Raw genomic sequence first — 26,222 nt, 5'->3', positions numbered from 1 at the left:
AATCATCAAAACTATTACTCACATAAGAGAGATAGAAATAGAGAGACAGAGACAAAGACAGAGACTGAAAGACAGAGACAGAGAAAGAGAAACAGAGGGGTGGAGAAGGGACATAGCAAACATAAAGATTTTCCACTGAGCCAGTTTGCATGCTTTACAGTTATTTATATTTGATAAAAGAAGAATAAGACAGTCTTCTGATTTTGTAAGACTCCTTGGTGGAAGAAATGTAACAACACATGAACAAAAGTTGTCCAAAGTGGAAGGGGGTTAAAGTTAAGAATATGTTTCAATCAGCACTTTTGAGGAAATAGCAACAGCAGTGAAATCATAGCCCATGAGTTGAGACTATTCAGACTCTGTATTGAATGGAGCTAAATGAATTTTTTGTTATCCTTGCTCTTCATTGTTGACATAGATGTCATTGCTGAAAGAACAGTGGAGAAAGAGAAAACATATGTGGATGTAGACAGACACACATACATGTGGAATTAATTAAATGAGAAACTTTAAGGTCATTATTTTCATATTTATTTGCCTGTCTCTCTATTGTAGAAAATTTTGAAACCTTCCTTCATTCAACAAATACTTATATAGAATATGCCAGGTGATATATTAAGGAAGAACATTCAATTACAAGAATGTATTTGTTATTTTATTAATTCTGATATTCTCTAAGACCGTTGCCAACTTACCATGTGAAATTTTTGTCCACATCCTCACAAACTGCACCATCCAGGTTCTATCCAATGTGCTAGTCTCTTCCTTAGTTTCTATTATTATGATGATTTGATTCAGATCCACCCTACCATGAGAAATTTTAGTCTCTTTTTCCTCTGAAAGCACACTTTCTGGTTTATTCCAACTCTACACTGAGTTCTCTTCTCTGGACTTGTGACTCTATCCTGAGGCCAGCATGAATGCTGAATCCACATCTAAATAAGAAGTTCCTGTTATGATACAACCTTTCTTCTGACTCGGGATCATGATGTTCCAGGACTTCATTTAACCAAAACAGTGTTGGCCATAAATAGGATCTCCTGAGTATCCCGTGATCCATAAAATATCCATTTTCACCTTGAGATCTATGCTATATCTCCTTCACTAGAATGGTGTAACCTTTGACAAACATGTTATATATTTCACCAAATGCTTATTGTCATTGAATATGCTTGTCTTTGTTATAGAACTTTAAGGATTTTAAATGATTTTGAATGTAGGGAGTAAATTATGCATAAAACATCATTCCTTCAAATATTTTTTAATATTTCTGAAATGTTCTGTGAGCCATATTGATTGTGAGATGGCAGAATAGATAGATTGGCAGACATAGGATCAAGGCCTAAATTCAAATCTAGCTTCAGACTCTTACTTGACATATGACTTGTGGCAATTCACTAGAACCTGTTAACCTCAGTTTCTTTATTTATAAAATGAACTAAAGCAGGAAATAGCGAACAACTCCAGGATTTTTTTTGAAGAAAACCCCAAATGGTGTCAAGAAGAAATGTGCATGACTGAAACACCTGAAGAATAATGTTTTCCCATATTAATTGCATTATTCAACAGGTAAGATTGTTTCAAATAATTAACTATCATCCCTTTCATCCAGTATATATCAAAATATAAGTAAGACATTTGTAGAGAGGCAGAGCCAAGATTATGGCCTAGTAGCAGCAAAAGTCTAAACCACTTTGATAATTCTTCTAAACCAATCTTTTAAAACTTCCTCAAAAAAAAAAAACAGTACCTAAAAGAAAACAGCAAGAATATCTGAGGGAGATTTTCTATAGAAAAAATACTTTAAAGGAAGACAGAGATAATTGATTTTCACAGGATCAGGTGAAACAGGAAGCAAAACTGCAAACAGAGAGATTCTGGCCAAACCCTTACTCTGAATCCTGGAATGGGGGGCTATACTAGCAAAAAAACACTTCAGACCAACCCCTTAAATACCAGGCTTTGGCACCAGCCTGCAGTTATCACCAGAAGTCTATTGCGCTAGGCCCTTTCAAGTCTCCTTGACTGCTTCAAATACCCAGACCCAGAACAAAACCCTACAATCCAGCAGAGGAGATAGAATCAGCAAGAAACTTTCAAAATTCCCATTCCACGGGTAAAAATAAAGTCTGAGTTAATGACCAAACAGCTGGAAAAAATACTTAACCCTCAAATATTTTAATGGGGGCAAAGTACAAAACACAGAACCAACAGGAGATGGTGAAATCCAAATAACCACATGCAAAACATAAAATAAAAAAATAAAAAAAAACAAACAAACAGGAATTTGTCTCAAATTCTGGAAGAACATAAAAGAAATTAAAAAATCAAATAAGCCAAGTCAAAGAAAGATGGGGAAAAGAAATAAAATTAATGCAAAAAGAAAATAATAACTTGAAAAAGCAAAATTAGTCAACTGGAAATAAGTCACAAAAGTTCAATGAAGAAAAGAGTTTTCTAAAAAACAGAATTGACCTACTGGAAAGAGGCAAAAAATCCAATGAAGAAAAGAATACTATGAAATGTAGACTGATCCAAATGGAAATGAAGGATTGAAAGGTCATTGAAGAAATTCAGTCTTTAAAAATTAGAATTGGGCAAATTATATCTAATGATTTCATAAGACCTTAAGAAACAATACAACAAATTCAAAAGAATGGAAAAAATAGAAGAAAATATGAAATATTGAAAAAGCAACTCACCTGGAAAATAGATCTCAGAGAGACAATTTAAGAATTATTGGGTTACCTGAATATCATAACAAACAAAAAAAAAGCTAATACAGCACCTTATAAGTAAATATCCAAGAAAATTGCCCTCATATTCTTGAACAAGTAGGTAAAATAGTAATTGGAAGAATCCATAGATGATGTCCTGCAATAAATCCATAAATGACAACTCCCAGGAATTTTATAGCAAAATTCAAGAGCTCCGAGATCAAGGAGAACATATTAAAAGCAGCCAGAAGGGTACAATTTAAATATCATGGATCCTTAGTCTGGATCACACAGGATCTGGGAGCTTCCATATTGAAGGACTGCAAGACTTGGAAAGAAAGAGAACTGGATTTAAAAACAAGAGTCACCTACCTATCAAAACTGATTTCATTCATTCCTAGAAAGTATTATGATTTAATAAAATTGAAGATTTCCAGGCATTCCTGTAGAAAAGACAAGATGTAAACAGAAAATGTGATGCCCAAATACAAAATGCAAATGAAGTATATAAAGGTAAATAAAAAAGAGGAGAAATTTAAAGGCTTTGGGAGGGTCAGATTGTTTATATTCTCATATGGAAAGATGATATCTGTAACTCTTAAAGATTATTATCATTATTATAGGAGTTAGACAAAGTATATGCAGAGAGAGGGTGTGATAGTAAGCTGTTTAGGTTGATATGTAAAAAAATAAAACTTGGGTCTAAAAAAAGAGTACTATAATAAGAAAAATGAGAAGAAAGAAGTCAAGTGGAATAAATTAGTTCACATAAAGAGGCAGGGGGTGAACTATTACAGTAGAGGAGAACATGAGGGAGGTAATGGGTAATACTTACATTTTATTCTCATTGGAATTGCCTCAGAGAGGGAAGAAAAGCAAGATTCCTTAGGGATATATAATCCTATCTTACCCTATAGAGAAGTAGAAGGGAATAAGTAAAGGGGTGGTGGGGAGGGGAGGAAAACAATATAGGGAGAAGTTGGGGAGAAAGTGATTAAAAGAACCTAGAGTGATTAGAGGGGAAAAAGAAGAGTGGTGGTGGGGAGGAAAGTAATTAAAGGGAAAGGGAAATGGGAAAGTGACTAAAAATAAAACAAAAAAAATAGAGGGGGAAGTAAAGACTACATGGAGAAAGGTCAGGATTAAAAGAAGATATCAGTATGAAGAGGAATACATAGAAAGTAATCATAACTGTGAATGTAAATGGGATGAACTCACCCATAAAATGGAAGCAGATAGCAGAGTGGATTAAAAAACAAAATCTTACCTATTTTGTTTATAAGAAACACATTTGAGGCAGGTAGAGACACATAGTGTGAAGGTAAGAGTCTGGAGATTAATGTATTTTTCTTCATCTGGAAAAAAAGGAGGCATAGTAATCAAAATCTCATATAAAGCTAAAGAAAAAATAAATCTGATTAAAAGAGACAAGGAAGGTAATTACATCTTGAATAAAGGTAGAATAGACAATAAAGAAATATCAGTATTTATATATGCACCAAGTGATATAGCATGCAGATTATTGAAGGAGAAACATAAGGAGCATAAGGAGGAAATACATAGTAAAACTATTCTAGTTGGGGACCTCAACCATTGCCCTATCAGAACTAGATAAACCAAACCAAAAACAGGAAAAAAGAAAAAAAAGAGAGAAATGAATAAAATTTTAGAAAATTTAATTTAATAAATATCTGGAGAAAACTGATTACAGTTAAAAAGGAATATATCTTTTTTTAGCATAATTGAATATATCAATAATCAAACTTTCAGAATCACATGATTATATCAATAAATGCAGAAAAGCCTTTGAAAAAATGCAACACCCATTCCTATTGAAAATACTAGAAAGTATAGGAATGAAAGGGCCTTTCCTTAAAATATTAAGTAGTATTTATTTAAAACCATCAGCAAATATCATCTTCAGTGGGGATAACTTAGCAATATTCCTGATAAGATTATTAGTGAAGCAAGGATGCCCATTATCAACACTATCATTTAATATTGTACTAGAAAAAACTTTAACAATTAGAGAAGAAAAAAAATTTAAGGAATTGAAGTATGCATGGGGAAACTAAAGTATTACTCTTTGAAGATAATATGATGATATACTTAAAGAATCCTAGAAAATGAACTAAAAACCTGTTTAAATAATTAATAAATACATCAAAGTTGCAGGATACAAAACAAACTACCATAAACCATCAGTATTTCTATATATTTCCAACAAAAGTCAATAGCAAGTTAGAAAAAGAAACTCCATTTAAAATCCATCTAGGCAATATCAAATATTTGGGAATTTATATACCAAGACAAATTCAGGAATTATATGAACACAATTATAAAACACTTTTCACACAAATAAAACTAGATCTAAATAATTAGAAAAATATTATTTGCTCATTGGTAGACTGAACTAATATAACAGAAATTAAAATCTTCTCTAATTTAATTTACTAATACAGTGTCATATCTATCAAACTACCAAAAATATTTTATAGAACTAGAAAAAATAATAAAATTCATCTGGAAGAGCAAACGTTTAAGAACATCTTGGGAACTTATGAAAAAAATGTGAAGGCTGGTTATCTAACCATATCAGATCTTAAACTATACTGTAAGGCAGTGATCAAAAATAATCTTGAAAAGGCTAAGAATCAGAAGCATGAATCAGTGGAATAGGCTAAATTAATGGAATAGAGTAAATGTTTTCAGTAATCAAGTATTCAATAAAATCAAAGATCCCACCTATTGGGATAAGAACTCACTATTTGTCAAAAACTTCTGGGAAAATTGAAAAATAGTATGTCAAAAATTAGATCTGCATGAATATATCACACCCTTGGCCAAGATAGTCAAAATGAGTATATGATTTAAACATAAAGAACAATATTAGAAGCAAATTAGGGGAATGTAGAATGGTAGATCTATGGAGAAGGGAAAAAAGTTTAAGACTGTACTAGAGATATTAAATTACAAAATATAAAATGAATAATTTTGGTTATATTAAATTAAAAAGTTTTGTACAAACAAAACCAATGCAACCAAGATTACCAAGATTAGAAGGACAGCAATAAACTGGGAGATTTTTTATGAAAAAAATTCTCCAAAATATGTCTAATTTCTCAAATATATAGAGAACTAAGTTAAATTTCTTAGAATCCAAGTCATTTTCCAATTGATAAATGGACAAAGGATATGGACAATGTTTAGACGAAATCAAAGCTATTAATTATAATATGAAAAAATGTTCTAAGTCTCTCCTGATGAGAGAAATGCAAATCAAAACAACTCTCAGGAACCATCTCAAAACTATTACATTTGCCTATTAATTTCTTTGACGATTCTGGAGGGCAATTTGGAATCATACCTGAAGAGATATAACAAAATGCACACTTTTTGATCCAGCAATACACTAGTAGGTCTGTATCCCAGAGAGATGAAAAAAAATGGGAAAGGATTTGTTTGTACAAAAATATTTACAGTTATGTTTTTTTTTTTTTGTGTGTGGTGGCAAAGAATTGGAAACTATAGAGATGTCCCTCAATTGGGGAATGACTGAACAAATTGTGATATATAAATGTGATGGAATATTATTGTGCGATAAAGAATGATAAACAGGATGATTTCAGAAAGAATTGGAAAGACATATGTGAACTGTTCCAGAGAGAAATAAGCAGAATTTGGTGAATATTTTACAAAGTAACTGAAACATTTTGAGAAGATCAAATGTGATAGATTTTGTGACTAACTGCAGTACAATGATCCAGGCCAATTCTGAGGGACTTATGAAAAATTATGTTACCCACCTCTAGAGATAGAACTGTTGGAGTATAAATGTAGATGAAAACCTATGATTTGTCACTTTTTTATCTGGGCATATGATTTGGGGGTTTTATTTTATAATATTATTCACTTAAAATGAATAATATGGTAAATGTTTTGAGTGATAATGCATGTACAACCCAGATTGAATTTCTTGTCAACTCTGGGAGGGGGGATGGAAGAGAGAGGGAGATAATGTGAGTCATATAAATTTGGAAAACATGTGAAAAAATTTTATTAAAATAAAATAAACAAAAAAAAACACATTTGTAGAGTCATATAACCTCAACAAAACTAAGACCCTAAGTCCTAAGAGAAGGAAATTTGAGGACACATTTTATTCTTAAACTTGCATCTTATCATTACTTAAAAACATGATAAAGGTTGTAAAAACATGATTGCTTAGTAGATGAAAAAGTTCAAACTGTTAACCTTTAAATCTACTCCAATACTATCATCCTATGACTAAAATACTACAAATGCTCTAAGGTACATAAAAATGGCATCTATGTTTCATAGGACAATTATTGTTCAGAGGTTGTACATCCGGAGAGAATAATATATATTTATTGTATTTTCTGTCTTATGACAGAAGGGATTGTTTTCAGGAAATAGAACAGTTAAAAAAAACCTTTATAGATGTAGAAAATGTTTCTAAATGAATATACTTATTTAAAAAACTGAAGGAGAGAGAATAGAGGGATGAAAAATCTCAGTGAAAATATTGGCTTGCATATGGCTCTTACAGTATGGAATTCTGGATAGTTTTTCATCTTTATTAATATTTATTTTCCACAAGTCTAAATTTATTTTGTTGCAGAAGACAATCATTGAATGTATGTGATTTATAAATCTTGTGCATTTATGTCTTGAAAGCATTCTTTCTTCAACAGCTTTTGAAACTGGTTGAAAACAAATTCTGTTCACCAGGAAAAATCCATATTTGCCAGGTTTTCATGAAAGAAATGCCATATGTCATTCACTGCCTGAGTTTTGAATTCAGTATGTCAGGCAAACAAATCCAAAATCAACAAGCAACAGATCTTTTTAATTATTCAAAACACATAATGGGTTCTACTCATGGATGACAGCAGTAATAACCCAGGAATAACAACTACACCCTATAAAAAGACCCCATCTGTCATTTGTAGCCATGCTGGTATTCTTAAGTATAATTTAATTCACTATGATTTGGCAATATTTCTTCAATATCTAGTACAGTTTGGTATTTTAAGAAATATGTTTAAGTACAATCATCCAAATATAATTTCCTTTCACTCACCAGTCAGCAAACAAAAATATTGATCAACCTTTCTCTTGACAATAATTTTTTTTTATTTTCATAGTTTCCATTTCAGAAAAATAGGGTGCATAAAATACACAATACATTTATTAAGCACCAGTATTAGGCACAGTACTAAATGCTTTATAAATATATCCTTTGAGAGAGAGTAGAAATAAGAATACTTAACTGAGTCTTTTTTTCCCCTCTGAGTTCTAGTATTTATTTTGTTTTGTCATTTCCACAGAGATGTAAGTAGAGTCAGGGTCTTCATGTGCTCATAGTTTGCTGTTTTCTTTAGCAATGATGACAGGAAAATCTATTACAGATAACAATGAAAAAGCTTATTTTTTTTCCTGAAAAGCACTAATAAAAACACCAACAATAGAATCTCCAAATAATTAAAAAAAAAAAACACACTTCAAGTTATAGGTTTCACTAGGTGTGCACAGAGAGAATGAAAAAAGTGGTGAAAAGCAGTGACAATAATCTAAAGATTGAATAAGTGCTGACCTAAATCACAGAGTCTTTAGATTACCACAACCAATGTCAAGTCTCTGTGAGATTAAAATATTTCCTTTCTGTCAGATATTACTGGAGGAGAAGTCAAAACTTTGAGGCTATCTTATCATAAAATTTTAAATCAAGACAAATTGGGCATAATTATTTAAGAAAAGATTATTATGTGAAAATATCAAGGGTAGCTTAGTCTATGACTTCTCTTGCAATTATATATTAGAATATTCCACACAATTTAAACCTCTTCATCTATCTGGAAAAAATAAACAAACAAACAAACTGAAAAGTTCAAGTTCATATGAAGTTTGGGCAGACTTCTAACATTCTTATTTTTCAAAAATGTTCATCTTTAAAAAAACTAAAATGAACAGACATAGAATCAATATAATACTCATTATAGCAATATCTGAAAAAAACAACTCTAAAATTGTCATTATTATTGTTGACTGTATCAATTTTTTTCTTATTTTTTTCTTTTGAGCTACATCACAATTGACCTTATTCACATCCTCTGTCTCTCCCTATCAGGAGATTATATAGTACCCTTGGAAAATGAAAAATAGCAAGTCCTACCAAGGAACTACATTTCCTCTTGTCTTTTAGAAATTTATCTGCTTGCCAGTTAACTTTCTTCCCTTAGAGGAAGGGACCTTGGAGACTATATAATCCAGTTCTTTCATTTGACAGATGAAAAAAACCAAGGCCCAGGAAGGGGGAAATGACAAAATGACCAAAGTCATAAAAAGCAGAGCTGGGATTTGAATCCAGGTATGCCAACTGAAATTTTTACTATTTCTGCAATATTGGAGTTTGAAAAGTAAAGAGTAAAGAGAAAAGAAAGGAGTGAAGAAAGGAGGAAAATGATATATGAAGGAATGGAAACCAGAGGAAAAGACAGAGAATGAAGGAAAGAAAGAAGAAAAATGGGAAAGAGAAGGATAAAGGCAAAGGAAGAGGTGAAGGTAAGCACATAAACAGAAAAAGAAAAGAAAGGAAAAGGGAAAGAAGAGAAAAAGGAAAAGGGAATATATAAGGAAGGAACAAGAAAAGAAATTAGCAAAAGAAATGAAGAAAATAAATGAATAAATAAATAATGAGGGGAAGAAAGGAAAAAATAACCATTAATTTGTATCTCTTGATATTAATGACAGAAAAAAAGTGACTTCCCACAACTCCCATCTAATTTTTCATTGCTAATTTTGGTCTTGGTTTTCCTCAGTTTTTCTGGAAGCATTCTGCAGATGGAAAAAAAAAAAAGGAACTCCTACTCCATTGAATCATGGTATTGGCAACCAACAGGAAGTGTATATACTTCAAGCCAAAAGCATATTTCAAAAAAAGTGTTTGTGATGAGTATAAAAGAAACTAATAGCTGAAGTGCAGTTAGCATATGGTGTTTAGTGATCTAGCCAAAATATCCCTTTGTCCTTTGAATGAAGCTTCTTTTAGAATGAGGAAGTCACATTCAGAACAGAAAGTTCCAGCAACTTTAAGGCATCAGTATGTGCAAAAACACTTCATTTTCCCTCCTTCATCTCTGTCTATACCAATTCTTTTCCTCAGGTATATTTAAAGTTAATATAGTCATTGAAAACATTCTTTTATTTTCTTTTTTTCTTTTACCTGACTTATTTATGTTCAGATTGCATCTGGAAAAGTCCATCAGAAGCCAACTTTATATTTGACAGTTTAAAAATCTATGGAATATTGTACAGAGGGCTGTTGACCTTCTGTCTATTGATTGAGCTGTGAAAATTAAACTTATCCCTCAGTAAAATATGCAGCAACAAAGTAAGGATGAACTATCAGCATCTAAATCACATCACATATACTGATTTTTATAGACAATTGAATAGTCATATGTGTTAAGTGCAGTAGCCATTCACATAACTGAATTTGCTATCTAGAAGAGGTTGCCTTTATGATGTGGACAGTTTTAAGAAAATAAGATTGCAGTTATTTAAAGAAGTATTCAGTTGAATTGGTCTATGGAAGAGGATGGACTTGAAAGATAGCTTTATTCAAATACAGTTCCACTACTATAAATGTTCCCTTCATCAGTGATGATAATTGAGATAAATTATGTATATAATTTATTCATAAAACACATAAGCTCAGATGTGGTAAATGAGTAATAAGGATCTGGTCACTAAACATTCGGCTACTATCTAAGGAAAGGGAGCCAGGTCTTTGTTATTAAAAAAAATAGACATTTTATACCAAAATTTCCACTTAAAATTATTAACATTTTCCTTTGATGTTATTTGAACCATGTACATACATTTAATTATACAAAATGGACAAGAAGTAGCTACTTAACTGAATGTGTGTGTTCAGGGGTAGAAAGGGTGGGAAGAGAAAAGAATGAGATGGGGATTGGCGACCAGAGAGTCTGTGCTCTAAGCAATGGCAGACTTCATTATTCATATTTTGCTCTCTATAAATATTTGAAGCTCTGACTGAGTGGATTTCTCTGTGCAAATTCTCTAACATACTGACAGGTCCTACAAATCCTTAGAGGGAGTGGTCTTTCTGTCAAAGAAACCAGCTTAATATATGCCATAGTCTGAACCATATTTTTTAAATTATTCCTCCAGAGAGGTGCTTGGTTGGTTGATGAGTTAAATCTACGATCCTGCTTTCCTAATACCGACAGTTATTCTTTTGCTGTCTCCTTGTGGGACTCCATCTATCATATTTAATTTTCTTAATAATTATCATGTCTTGACATCCACAGGTCAATACATTGGAGTGCTGCCTATAAATAGCTTCTTCAGAAAACTTACATTTATGTTGCATTACTTCTACTTGTTCTAATCATTTAGGTTTTGCTATAGACAAAGATGTCACAATTTGAGTCCTTAAACATTTTGAACTTCCATGCAATAACACAGTTCTTTGGGAATCTGTATGCATGAAGAATTTGATTTTTTCTTAAGTCTAAACATGGAATTTCACTGTTAGAGGAAATTTCCCAGTGAGGAAAGTCCCTTTAACCAATGTGGATCAGAAATTCTTTTATTACTGTTAGTTTTAGAGAGCTCCCTAAGACAATGAGAGGTTATATAACTTGCCCTCAGTCACATTGCCAAGATGAGTGAGAGAATTCACATAGCCATTAAATAGATTGTGCTTGCTCTGAAGTCTGCCCTCCTTACAATTTACTACACTTCATCACATTTTCTAATGAAAAAGTTATACTTGATATATCAATCAATGAGCATTCACTTAGTACCTATTATAAGCCAGTCATTGCGCTAATGATTGAGGATACAAAAAGAGGCAAAAGAGTGTCCCTGCCCTCAAAGAGTTTAAGATCTGATTGTGTGAAGGAGATGTACCCTCCCCTGTTTCTGGGATGAAGATGATGGCATCAACTCCTGCCAACTACCTGTGGTAAGCCTGAACTTGATTGTGTGAAGGAAATCATTGAGTAAATTGAGTAATTAGGATATCCTGGAAGCCAGAAAAAGGCAGCAACCGAGTCAAGATTTCAAGGGACAGAGGAAATTTCAAGGACTGCCTCATGGACTGCCTTCCTCAGTGGCCTAGGCAAAATAGAAAGCCACAGTTAGCAATGGAGATATGATGTGTGAGATTTAGGGGAAGAGGAAAGTTTTGATAAACTGAGGAAAAAGCAGATTTCACTCTCTTTGCTTTCTTGTTTGTTGCTGGCTGGATTTCCCTGGGAATGTGACTTGGGAGCCCTAATAGGGACCACAGAACAGCAAGATAAATGGAGGAAACAGCAAAGTGTTTTATACATACATACATACACACACACACACACACACACACACACACACATATATATATATATATATATATATATATATATATATATATAGTAGTCTATCGGTGATCAAGAATGACTATAGTCTTTGTGCAGTTTCATCTATGGTGTACCCTCATGTGGCTTTGGAGTCCAAAGGCTGAGGCGCAAATTTTGTGGCACATGAGGCATGGGACGCCAGTTGTTATGGGAGGTGAGTTTGTAGCCTGGTGTCGGCATTCACGCGCAGCGCTCATCTTCAAAGGTGGTGGCGACATGGTTAATGTGGGTTTGCCAGCTGCTTCTGTCAGAGGCAGCGAGTTCTAGTTGCTTTGGTGTAATGCCAGCCCACTTCAAGTTTGACTTTAGCTGATCCTTGAATCTTTTCTTTGGTCGGCCTTGTTTCCTGAGTCCAGCTGACAGTTCACCATAGAATACCTGTCTTGGTATTCGCTGTGGGTCCATGAGGATGACGTGTCCAGACCATCGTAGCTGGGTTTGGAGGACCATGACTTCGATGCTGGTGGAGTTGGCCCTGTTGAGGACTTCCTGATTGGTGATTCGGTCCTGCCATCGGATCCTCATGATTGACCGCAGGGAGCGTTGGTGGAATTGCTCCAACTGCTTCATGTGCTTCCGGTATAGTGTCCATGTCTCACAACCATACAGGAGCGAGCTGAGGACCATTGCCTTGTACACTTTGAGCTTCGTCGCAGTGCTTACACCTCTGTGTTGGAGGACTTTGAAGCACAGCCTCCCGATTGCCTGGCTGGCCTTTTGGATCCTGGCATTAATCTTGTGGTTTAGGGACCCGTCGTTGGCCATGGTGCTGCCCAGGTACTTGAAAGCGTTGATGTTAGAAAGCTGCTTGCCTTAGATAGTTATGCACGGCTGGTTAGTTGGACTTCCTGGTGCAGGTTGGAACAGCACCTCTGTTTTGCTGAGGCTGATAGTCAGGCCAAACAGTTTTGTTGAGGTGGAGAACCTGTCCACAATGGTTTGGAGATGATTTTCTTGGTGGGCCATGAGAGCACATCATCTGCAAAGAGAGCTTCCAGGATGAGTCTCTCTGTTGTCTTTGTTTTTGCAGTCAGGCGGTGAAGGTCGAATAGTGAGCCATCCAGTCGGTATTTGATGTAGACACCCAGGTCTAGATCCATCACAGCATGTCGTAATACTTGGGTGAAAAATAGGTTGAATAGTACCGGTGCGAGGACACAGCCTTGTTTCATGCCATTGGAGATGTTGAAGCGATCAGAAGTCTCTCCACCAGATAGGACTTCCCCTGTCATGTCGACATGAAAGAGCTGGATCAGTTTGACAAATTTTGCTGGGCAACAGAGCTTGCTGAGGATCACCCACAATGAGTCCCTGTTCACTGTGTCGAATGCCTTTGTCAGGTCTATGAAGAAAATGTAGAGACTCAGGTTCTGCTCAAGGCATTTTTCCTGCATTTGTCTCACCGTGAAGACCATGTCGATGGTGCTGTAATCTGGTCAGAAGCCACATTGTGATTCAGGCAGGTTCTGCTCTGAAACAGATGACAGGAGTCTGTTGAGTATAATACGGCGAGGATCTTTCCGGCAGTGGAGAGTAGTAAGATGCCTCTGTAGTTGTCACAGGCTGCTCGTGAGCCTTTTTTCTTGTATAGGGCTACGATGGAGGCATCTCTGAGTTCTGGGGGTATGTCTTCCTCTTCCCATATGCTGGTCAGTACTATGTGGAATGCCTGGAGCGCCTTTCCATTTAAGGCCTTGTACACCTCGGTTGGGATCCCGTCTTTACCAGGTGCCGTGCCTGCACTCATTTGTTTAATGGCTTTTTGGACTTCCTCTATTGAAGGAGGGACATCAAGTTGTTCAATGGAGTGGTTTTGGGGGATCTGGCCAAGGGCACTTTGGTCGACTGAAGAGGGTCTGTTGAGAAGCTGACTGAAGTGTTCTTTCCACCTGTTGCTGATGCCTTTTTTATATTTTATGATATATATATATACATGTGTGTGCATGTGTGTATGTGTATGTACATATATATAATTTTTCCATCTTTTTTTCTCTACTCCTTGATTAAAAAATAATTAACTAATGGCCAGTCTCATAATTTTCCCTATTATAAATATCACTAAGTTCACCAAGATCACTCATTAGAGATACGTTGCATACTTATACATGTCATAAAGTTACATCACGTTAAAATTCATTGAATAAATAAAATTATTTTGTTTCTTAAGCTGGCAGCAATGGGCAATAGCTCATTTCACTGTTGTTTTTCTCTAGTTTTAGTCATGTCTGGAACTTTTTTACCTGTGGGGGGGTTCTTGACAATAATACTAGAACAGTTTCTCATTTCTTTCTCCTCTAATTTTCTTCTCACTGTGGCATGGGCATTGTACCTGAAAACCATAGAAGTGCTTCAGGAAAACTATAAGCAGGGAAATTCTTTTGCTCCTTCCTAGACTTCTGACTCCTAACCCAAAACATCTGATAACTCAGATAAGACTCTGAGAGGATTATCCTCCTTGGATCATCCTTTAGAATCCCCATGGACATTTAGATACACCTACAGGCTATGCCCTGATACCATCAGGTTTTATCTAAGACATCTACCTGTCATGTTTCATAAAATATGAGGGTCACCTTCTATGCCTTCAGGCATACTTCAGTCAGATGACCAATTCTCCTCCTGTCCATGCCTCAGTGCATACCACTCTAAAGTTATGACTTCACTGGGACACAAAAGCACTTCTTCACTGTTGTAAAGAGTATAAAGATCCCAGAAATCATGTCATCGGAACAGCTTACAATCCATGCTGTTCCCCCTAGGAGGCAGTCTTCTTGGCCAGGTTTAACATTACTTTGTAAATTAATAAATTTATCTTTTTATTTTTAAGCTAAATTTCAGAGTTTTACAACCTTGCAAAAGGCACCCTTCCTGAATCATGGGGGTTTACCTCAAGCCCCCCACAACAACTGAACAGGTAAAGAAAGTGAGGCAAACAAGGTTAAATGACATGCCCACAGTCACACAGTCACTAAGTGTCTGAGGCCCATCTTGAAATCAGGAAGACATGTCTTTATTACTCCAGGTCAGACATTCTATCCATTGTGCCACCCAGCCAGTGTTAACTTGGAAAAAACAGAGCTACTTAAGTCATCAGAAAAAAAACAAGTCTTTAATCAGGAAAGAGAATCAGCAGCTACACAGAGCCCAAGGGCCTATGCCCTGGGGACTCTGGGAATGCACCCCTTGGAAATGACATGGCACTAGATGCTTTCTCTGAAGAACAATAGAACTTAGGGGACTTATATACTTTTTGGGGAACTAAGGGACAGGGAAGTATGATTGATTGACATTACCGTGGTCATAAGGAAATTAGAAGCCCAAACTTCACTGACAGGATACAAACAGGCTTGGGAAGGAAACCATAGCCAGAATCTAAGGCATCAGGGAATGGCCTTCTTTACAATGTATGCTAAAAGGATGGTTCCTGCATAGGTGTTGACTTTCTTGGAAATGGATCTTTGATACAATGAGGAAAATTTCTAAGACTAAAAGGGCACTTAACATTTGATTAGGTAGGTTAGCTCTACCTAAGCTAGGATTATCCATTACATTAAGGTCTATTTGTTGAGTTTGAAATAGAGAATATGAGACCTCACTGGAGGGGAACTCTTATGGGACAAAGGGCAAACTTGGGGTCTCCATATTTCAAGTTGACACTAGCTACGCTATGTTTGCTGATAGGTAACCTGTTTTCTACTCCTGTCAAAAACCCATTAGAATCATAAATCTAGAGCAAAGTATCTGGAAGAACCTGTTCCCACTCCAATTTAGAGATGAAAAACCCAAGTCTCCAAATGCTTAAGTGACTCATCAATGATTACAAAAGTAGTGAGTGACAGAGACAATATTTGAAGCTATATTCCCTGACTCCAGAACTAGTGCTGTGAAGCACTTAACACAGTGCCTAACACATAGTAGTCATTCAGTAATGCTTATTCTCTTATACTTTTTAACCAAAATTAACTTTTATTTCTACATATTCCAAATTCATTTTATCTTAAAATATAAATTCATTTAAGCATTAATTTTATTAATTATTGACTAATCACAGAAATGCTGACTTTGATTATATTGACTTACAAAATCATAATGGTTATATATATATATATTTATGTTACATATATGTGTGTATATTTGGATACTGGGTCATATGAGATCAAGGTGATTCTATTTTACATTGTTTACATAGATTAATTATAAGAACATCTTTCCTATACAGTGCCATTTGGGGGAAACATAATACTCTGGTTCAGATTCATATACCCTGAGGTTGATTATAATTGGGATGAAATTTCTGGTATCTAGCATCCATTCTTGCTCCACATTATCTAACCTTGATACTGCTGTTCTGTCACCACCAGGGCTGAGAATACTATATACACTTTGTTCTATCCTCATGCATACCAGTTTTAGTCATGGGAAATCCTGAACCTAATTAGAGGAATTTTTGTTCTCTCATACTATTCTTATTAAGTTACCTGTTCTGTTTGCCCAGGCATGATTTTACTTATGTAAAGATAATTTTAGCATTGTGACTTAAAATATAAATTTAATTGGTCATCAGGGAACATTCCAAATAATAAAATACCCAAGTCAGCTGGAAATTTATGGTGATTTAATTGAAATTGTGGAAAGATATTAAGAAGAAGGAAGAAGGAGAGGGAGTAGGATTTCTGCTGCTTGGCTAGTGCCAGAAAGACTACCAGAGGCTCTAGAAAGTAAGGAGGAAGGAAGCAGACTGAATTCCAAAAGAGCTCAGCCAAGATGCCTGAGCCCGAATCAGCTAAAGGGCAAACTCACCACAAAAGCCAGACAAATAGGTGTCACCATGCAAGATATCAGAACGCTTAGTACGCTGCCAGCCAGGGTTGCCTCTCCAGAGAAAGATCGAGAAAGAGGAAGTGACATGCCTTATATAGATGGTTTTATGCCACTTTTCTGTGTCTCATCTGTACCAATGATAGCTAAGCTTGACTTAGGACAGCCCAGTGGTCTGTCTGCTGTTTCTGATTTGTCACTTGTTAGCACATGCCGTTGTAATGTGGGTATGCACATTCCTGGGTGCTGGACCAAGCAAGATGGAGAAAATCTAAAAATCACACTTTTTGACAAAAATCTAGGGCCTCCCCAAAAAGGAAAAGAGGAAAGAAGTATTCAGTGAATCATGTATAAAATGTATATTTATTCCTATACACAAAACAAGAAAATGAAGAATAAGAGAGAGGATAAGAAACTTAAGTTAGAACTACTAATACAACAATATTATATAAACATTTAAAACTTATCAGAACATAAAACAATTCAAAATATTATTAGTTGGGTACTATATATTTCATCTTGGGATTGTCCTGTCCAAACCACTCCTCCAGTACATGCTTGCCTTCAAGACAGTTTGTCTTGGTTCAATCATCCCAGAAGTATTTATCTGCTCTGATACAGAAACTCTCTCTTCATGCAGTTTGCTGCTCTTTCTGTCACAACCAAACACTCTTCTCACTGGATCCAGTACCTAAGAAATCTTAATTTCTGCTTTGAGGTTGGAAATTGTGAGCTCAAAATTCACATTTGGTCACCAACTATGATAATGAAATACAAAGAGAAAAAAAATCACAAATGATCCGGCTCAAGTTTGCCTCCTTGTGACCATATTCTCTAACGAGAAGATGAGTGAGATAAGGACTGTTTTCCACAACCCCAACTCCTTAAGAGTCAAAAGAATTATTACAGTACTTGCTATATGGGAAAGTTGAAGACAAAAAGATGAGTCATAAACTGCCTTTTCTTTTTTTTTTTTTAAACCAATGTAGTATCCAGCCATCAAGGTAGATACCTACTGCCATTATTGGATCTGGGGATGATCAAGGGAAAATCACCTTGGACTGACAGGAAGCATATCCCAAAGTACTCATATAGTCAACAGAACCAGGAATGATAACTCAGAGCATTGGGGAAGCTATATATACCTACTATGTGAAGGAAGGACAAAGACTGTAACAAGAGTAACTATAAAGGGTGTATTATTTTTAGTGTCTAATTACCATTTTAATCCAGTTATTGCTAATAGGAGAATTGGTGTTCAGCTTCAAATTTATAACTGAATTTGAATTTCAATGCTTTCAATTCATCCCACAAGTTGAATAAAACCTAGACAAACATAAAAATTGGAATCCCTGATATATTTGAATGTTAATTGCCAGTAATGACCTTGTTTATCCACAATTTGCACAAAGAAAGATGTCCAAACAAGGTTTAAAAATCATACCAACTAACCATCCATGACACAAGAGAAATTAAAGAAAAGGGCAATCATTTTTTAGCACTTGAGAAAATTTAAAAGCAGTGAAAATGTAAGAGAAATGAAAGAACTAAAAGAGAACTGACCAAGTTGCTTTAGAAAATATTTATAAGCAACATATAATTGTGCAGTTTACTCTTGTGCAATTTTGTGTATTTGGCAGGAGGAAATAAAAAAAAATCACAATTATTTTTTATACCAACTCATAGAAGAACCTTTATGATATTAGCCCTATTTTATAGATAATGATACCTTTTCAAATTAAAATAGATCTTTGTGTGGATTGGCAACATTTACATAAAACAAAACAATTGTAAATTCTTGGAAAGAAAAAAATTGGTTGCCTGGTGGGAGTTGTTCTTCTAAGCTCCTTCTGTGAAACTTTATAGTAAAGTTTGCATACAAAAGCCATAGAGGGTCGTTGTTCATTTTAAAATGCTCAAAGATAAACACACAGAACATTTTTTCATATCAAACTATTTTCAAAATCTTATTAATTTAGAAACATCCAGAATAGACTTTTTTTGGAAAGAGAGACATCATGGTATACTAAATATAAACACTAGACTTAGAGTGAGGAAGATTTGCATTCAGATCCTGACTCAGATAAAATCAGTGTGACTCCTGGTAAGTCACCTAACCTCCCTGGGGAACTAGACTTACTGACTTCTAAGGTCTGTTCACACTAAATTCATAATATTATAATCCACAGGAATGAGATCCCAAATCTATTGAACTAAGTACATGGTTATGTAAGGGTGAATAATGTGATAACAAAAGATAAGCTGAAGATGGAGGCATGAGGGCTAAGCCATATAGTGTTATTTGAAATCTTTCTTATTTACCCATAGTCATCAACTTTCTCTTACTATTAATAATTGATATACGAGCAGTTTATTTAGTATCTTTTTCAATGAATATAGTTAAGGGGATGGATTAAAATTCTTTTCTTCAAAATAGTTCTTTTGTATTACTTTGAATTCATCAATTCACAGATTACATTTTCACAATTTTTTCCAGGTGTGTCAAGTTAGAAACTTAAGAAATCATTCCTACAAATTAACCATTGTAAGAGTTAAAATTTAGGGGGGAAACTGAGGCAGGTAGAAATTAGTTTCTCTCAAGGAGTATTATAATTTAGAGGTTTATTTAAGATAAGGATTAAAGAAAATACAGAATAAGAAAGCACATGTCTAGGCCCAGAGAGGCCTAGACAACCTCACCTAAATTATGAGAGAAACGTGTCTGCTTGGAAGAGGCAACAGGAAAAAAGAAACCTAGTAGCCTTTACAGCCAGGTTAAATACCCCATCTCGCTCTTGGCCCAGGTGAGGTTACAAGGAATTTTGGGAAGTGAGCAAGGACTCCAGGGAAATGGAGTCTCGAGTTCAAGTCTCCATTTTTATACCATGCATTTATGTCATATACATGTATACATATGTGTGTGTGATTATATATGTATTTAGATGTACACATGTATATAAATCGGTGTATATATATATGTGTGTATATATATATATACACACATACATGCATATGTATACCCATGTTTACATTATGGATAGATCAGTTAGATTCCATAGCTAGATGTTATCTAGTTAGGTATCTTATAATTAAAAGTAATTGGGAGACTGGTTATTGGATAAGAAGATCAATATTTTTATTAGCCTAGCATTTAACCAATAAATTAGTTGTCTCTGATCCTTTCTAAATGGTGACAGCTAGGTAGCTCACTAGACTGAGAGACAGGAATTCCTGGGTTAAAATCAGGCCTTAGACACTTCCTAGCTGTGTGATTCCTGGCAAATCAAGTTATTTTTTAAAATAACCTTTATCATTCTTATGCCTTGTAACCAATATAAAGTATTAATTCTAAGATTGAAGGTAATTTTTAAAAAATAAATCAGAGACCTCAAAGTTCTTTCACAGAGATCTATAAACACAGCTGGGGAGCTCATTATTTAGTTCTTCCCATGGGTATCTCAAGACATCTCTAATTGTTAAATAGATAATAAATGGGTGAGCATAGAGATCTCAAACTCTCGCTCATTACTTTATCACAGGGCAAGTGGGTTCTTTGCCAAAATAAGGAAGATGCAACACACCCTTCCCCATCCCCAATCACAGTGGCTTGGCCAACTAACTTTTAAGTGAAGCAAAATTCACCATTACTTCTTAGCCTTCCCTTTAATCCTTTTGAGGTTTTATCCCATGACAAAAGGCCTTAGTCCAGCTTGATAGCTTGAGGTGGCTGAGAGTATCCTTAGTTTGGAAGCTGGTTGTTTCAGCTTGACATTGGGAGGAAAGTGGAAAATGATTCACAAAGAAAGATTACTAACAAATAATGTAATTTGTTATTAATTTTCCTCAGATGAACTTGCTGCTTTCCCAATGTAACAAGAATGATGTAGTGGAGGTGAATAGGCCCCACATGTGTAGTGTTGCTCCACATGTTGCAGGGGAGACACCTTTATATGGCTAAAAGGGAAGAAGAAAAGACTTCTCTTGCCCCTTCTCCCATCTCCTATGTAGAACTTCATTCCTGCCAAGAGGGGAAGTAAAAGATTATTCAGAGGTTACACTATTCTCCACTGACATAAAGGGTACTAGAAGTGTATCTATCTGTTCTTTGAAATATCATTTGTCTTGGAAATATAAATAGGTTCAACCTAACTGTGATCACTTTGTTATTTTGGGAGCTAGAATTACCTTGCATATTTGTTTCATAATAAACACACATAGAAAATAGCAAAGGACTCATTCATATTATAGCAAAAATGTAAATTAGAAAAGATATTCATATAACAGAATATATTCTAAAATATAGAGTGAAATAGCTTTCTTATTGATAGGGGTCTCAATCCATGGGGAAAATCCCTGAAGTCTCTAGAGTAGCCAGCCAGGAATATAGATGTGAGAGACACTGACTGTTCCTCTCATATTTTCCTAGAGTCTTTATCTTCACTACCATGAAATGAGGTTGACCTGTTCTACCTTCTTTTTCAAAGCCAAGAGTACCAGAAAGATGCTATAATTAAAAACAAAACCAAAAACAAAACAACAAACCCTCTCTTTTGAAGAGTCCAGAAAAGGAATATTGACGTCACTCATATTCTCTGCTCAACTTTGTCTTGCCCTTCATGTAAGTTAAGGCATTTATATTCCTCAAAAGGGAAAGAGACTTATCCTAATTACTATTTGGATAGGACTTATACCAAAATTGAATGTAAGTCAGTTGAGGACACTCTATTTCATTTTTATCACATTTTTTACAAAACTAACTTTATGTGGAACAATGGGTCTTTTCAATGTTCTGCTGCTTTTCACCATTTTTCTCCTTTTACTTTATCTCCTGACTAGACTTAAAACAAAATCCCAAGAAATAAACTTAAGACTTATTTCTATAGTCTTGGTTTTAAGTAGGAAATAGATTATCCCCATGATTTTCTCAGGACCAAACAGCTGGTAGTCAAAATTTGATTCTAGGTCTTTTAAGACTTATGCTCTTTCCACTTTATGGTCCTGCTTCTGAAAACAGAGATAAGAAAATGTTTGTCATTGAAACTTTATAGAAATATAATGGTAAAAACATTCCTTTAGAATAAAACAAAGAAAATACCTTGGGTTATTTGAATTTCCTAATTTATTTGAAAGTAAAAGCTCTTGTCAAAATTGATTTGACATAAAGACTTCATATGTTCTGCCACGTGTATTATGAGAGAGAGTGGATTGGCTGAAATAAAGGGAAATAATTATGAATGGCTAGAGTCATAGGGGACTCTCATACTTCTCTTACCCTAGACCATTGTTATTAGATGATGAGAGGGAAAATCTAAGTTACTTGTCTGATGATTATTTTCTCAAGAGAATCTCTTTAGAAATAGAATTTCATTGAGGCCTTCTTGTATTCTGCAACATGACCCAATTAACAAAATGGCATACAAAAATAGAAGCATTAAAAACCTTTTTCATTAATAACCAGGGTAATGCCTGACTGTAAACCATGAGTATAAGTTTCTAGAATTAAACTCTAGTGTCTCTCTTCATTTTCAGGGTATGCTTAACTAATTATTCTTCACTTTATTTTCCCCATTAACTCTTTTCTAGTGTAAGCAAAACAAGTGTCTTTGTTTCATATCATGACAATAATGGAAATATATATTGTAGGATAATATATGTACCACCTGAATCAGTGACGGTGTAATGATAGGGAGTAGGACAAAAGAACCAACCTTTTACTTCAGTAATTAGATTATTTAGAAAAAGACTTAGGGTGACCTACAATCCCTCTAACTTCTTCCCCTTTACCACAATCAACAATTAAATCAAATAAGCAATCAGATAGCAAATTCAATCTCATTTATTTACACCTAGAGAGTAAGCCCATTGACAGACTCCATCTTGTTGCCGGTTTTTAAGAAGACAAGAAGGGAAAGCTTGTGAATGCCTCAAAGCAGAGTATATACAGATTGAGATTCCTCAAGCCTATCCTTGTAGAGAAGACTTCCTCACTGCATTTGAGGGCTGGAAGGGCCACCAAGGGGCAAGCCTTCACCAAGGAGAGATCTCCATTTTTTCTTCCTCAAGTAATTCAGGGACTCTGGGAGGGAGGAGTAAGGGAAGCCATTTTCATCAACCCTTCCTCACTGCCTTCAACCCTTATTTCTCCATCAAAGGAGTGTGCGTTTCCCAAATTACAATGATGAACCTGTGGCAAGGGTGCCAAAGATGGCACACAGAACACTCTCTGTGACTAAGCATACCACTCCCTGCCGTAACAGCCCTCCCCCCCAAATTCATTACTAACAAGACAGAGGGTCTCAACTGGAGCCTTTAACTTCCCCCTCTCTACCAGTCAGAGGATTTCTTTTTTTGCATCACCCAACCATCTGCCCAGTAACCCAATGGGAATACACACTCAGTAAGGTGGGAGGCTCACAGGCAGCAGAGCTGGAGGGGAGTGACCCAAGCACTTCACCCTCATCTCCCTCTCTATACTTGCTGAGGACATTCCTCACTTCACCTGCTGATCCACCCAATGGGAAAGCTTTCCCCCTCCCCTGTTTGGGATATGGGGGTACAGGTATGAACTTTAAATTACTCCACCCTACTTAGTCTAACAAAATCAGGAATGTCTACATTCATAAGGATTAAGTATTTAGGAGGATGGCCTATGATAGACATGTGCTAGCAAATGACAAATCAGAAACAGCTGACAGACCTATGAGCTATCCTAAGTCAAACTTAAGCTACCATTGGTACATATGAGATGCAGGAAAGTGGTGTAAAACTGTCTATATATTTCACATCATTTTCTCTCTCAGATCTCTTTTGTGGCGGAGAGGTGGCTGGTGCCAACTTGCTGAGTGTCTTGGCATTTTGGCGTGGCAGCAGCTATTGTCTGGTTTAGTGGTGAGTTTCCCATGATACCATACTGGAGGAAAGGAAGCCTAGTAACCTAGTTCAGTTGAGGTTCTTTTCTGAGCTCTTTTGGGGTTTAGGATGATTTTTCTCCTTTACCTTTTTATAAAACCCTTACCTTCCATCTTGGAGCCAACATATTGGCTCCAAGGCAGAAGAGTGGTAAGGGCTAGGCAATGGGGGTCAAGTGACTTGCCCAGGGTCACACAGCTGGAAAGTGTCTGAGGCCAGATTTGAACCTAGAACCTCCCATCTCTAGGCCTGGCTCTCAATCCACTGAGTACCCAGCTGCCCCCTCTCCTTTACCTTCTGAACACTATTCACTTAGAAGCCTCTAATCTTCAGAAACCTTGTGGCAGAGTACTTTGAACTCCCTCTGGCACAGGCCAGGTGGGTGAAATCCTATACCTTCCCTCTCTCTTCTCCTTGAGTTCTTCCCTCTATATTGATTAAACCACCAAAGATTTCCAAACTGACTTGGGTATTTTATTTGGGATATCCCCTGGCAACCAAAAATCAAACTCAGATTAGGTCACAATGATAAATTATCCTTACAGAGAGTGTTCCCAAAAGTTATTTGGGGAGGGGAGTCAGGACATGGCACTTGGTCTCTGGGGGGCAGAGTACAGCACACTGTCTACAAAAGGTCCACAATCACCTACCTATATCATATTACCTGCCTTCATGTGAAGGGTGGAGGGATATAAGAAAGGAACATGATTTTTTAAATGTCAGAAAATGGATATAAAAATTGCATTGACTTATAATCAGAAAAAAAAATAAAATTTATATAAAAAGGAAAGAGAAGCAGTATAATATGTCAAACATGCAGCCCATAGCATTCTAAAGTGTGATGTAATCCAAATTAAAATGTAATCTGGAAACATTTAACCAACCAACCAAATAAATAACTAATAAATAAATGTGTGCACACTCACACAAACAGGCACACACTTGTGTATTTTTCTAAGTCAATATGTGACCTGAAGAGATTCTTACACAGAGATTAGTAGCCTCCATTTCTATTTGAGTGTGTCACTGCTGGTGTATAAAAAGCCCAACATGGAAGTTAGGAAGACTTGCCTTCAAGGTATCTATTGTATACTTCCTGATCATCCATAAATTGGGAATCTCTGTCAGTGACACAGATTGCAAGGCACTTTACATTTTACCCCAGTTCTCTATCAAATACACATTTTCTGGCAAGTCAACTCAAGTTTGGACTGACTTACTTGAATGTAATTATTCTAAACTCCAAAAAGTATTGTAGTGGATGTAGAGAACACCTACCAGAATGCAAATTGTAATAACTAAGAATCTCAAACTCTAACTTCTGGATCCCACAAAGATGCCTCCAAGGTTAAACATATCCATCTCATAGTCAACATAAAGTGAAAAGTGTTTATGCAAGTTTTTGAAACTGTTTTTGTTTTTGTCATTTATTCTAATGTGTGAAGGAGAGAAATAGTTGATTCATACCTATTTTACATCATACTTTAAGTAACCTTCTACTTTCCCCTTTGAGGTTAACATGAACTTTAAACAAATGTAAGCTTTAAATAATTTCCCTAAAACTCTCGGTTGGGAATGTGAAAAAAAAAAAGAACTAAGAAAATGAAGGGAAATGGAACCTGATACTTCATATAAACAGGCTTCTCTAGGATTAAGCCCAATTAATATGCATGAGTCCAGATCTGAATGAGCCATAAAAGTGTAGAGGAAAAGAGCAGAACACTTTATGGAGTTCTTATTGATAAACAAAGATAAAGCAAAAGTTAGTTCCTGACATCAAAAAGTATAAATCTATTGGGGAAAATCTAGCATGTGCATATATGAATAAACAAAAGATAATATTAGAAGAGAGAGAATGTAATAATAGTAAGGGGATTAGGAATATTTTCCAGTAGAAAGTAACTCTTCAGTTGGGTCTTGAAGGAAGGAAAGGCATTAAAGAAGCCCAGTGAGGAAGAATTGAATTTAAGGTTTGAGACAAAGCATTTATAAAGACAAAGAGACAAGCCATGGAAATCCAAGATGATGAGCAAATCTTTTTGTTTTTCTTGAATATAGAATATATTACCTAGAATGCATTTCTCCAATTGACACAGGGAAAAAGTCTCTATCCAACAACTATAAAGACAGATGGTAAGTCTGGATCTCTTCAGTTCAATGAGGAATTTGCAGTGAAATTTGTTCCTTTCCTCCTCAGTTCAGAAGGAAAAAAAGGGGGTATCCCCAACAGTTCACCTGCTTTTCTTAGCTGGAGTTTCCATTCCCATCCCCCATTGGCAGTCAACTCCTTTTTTCATGAGAAAACAATGCAAAATCCAGTCTT

This window comes from Monodelphis domestica, chromosome 6 (genome assembly GCF_027887165.1).
Source record: "Monodelphis domestica isolate mMonDom1 chromosome 6, mMonDom1.pri, whole genome shotgun sequence".
Classification (NCBI taxonomy): Eukaryota; Metazoa; Chordata; class Mammalia; order Didelphimorphia; family Didelphidae; genus Monodelphis; species Monodelphis domestica.
The sequence above is the reverse complement of the archived record's forward strand: the minus strand, read 5'-3'. Positions refer to the sequence as shown.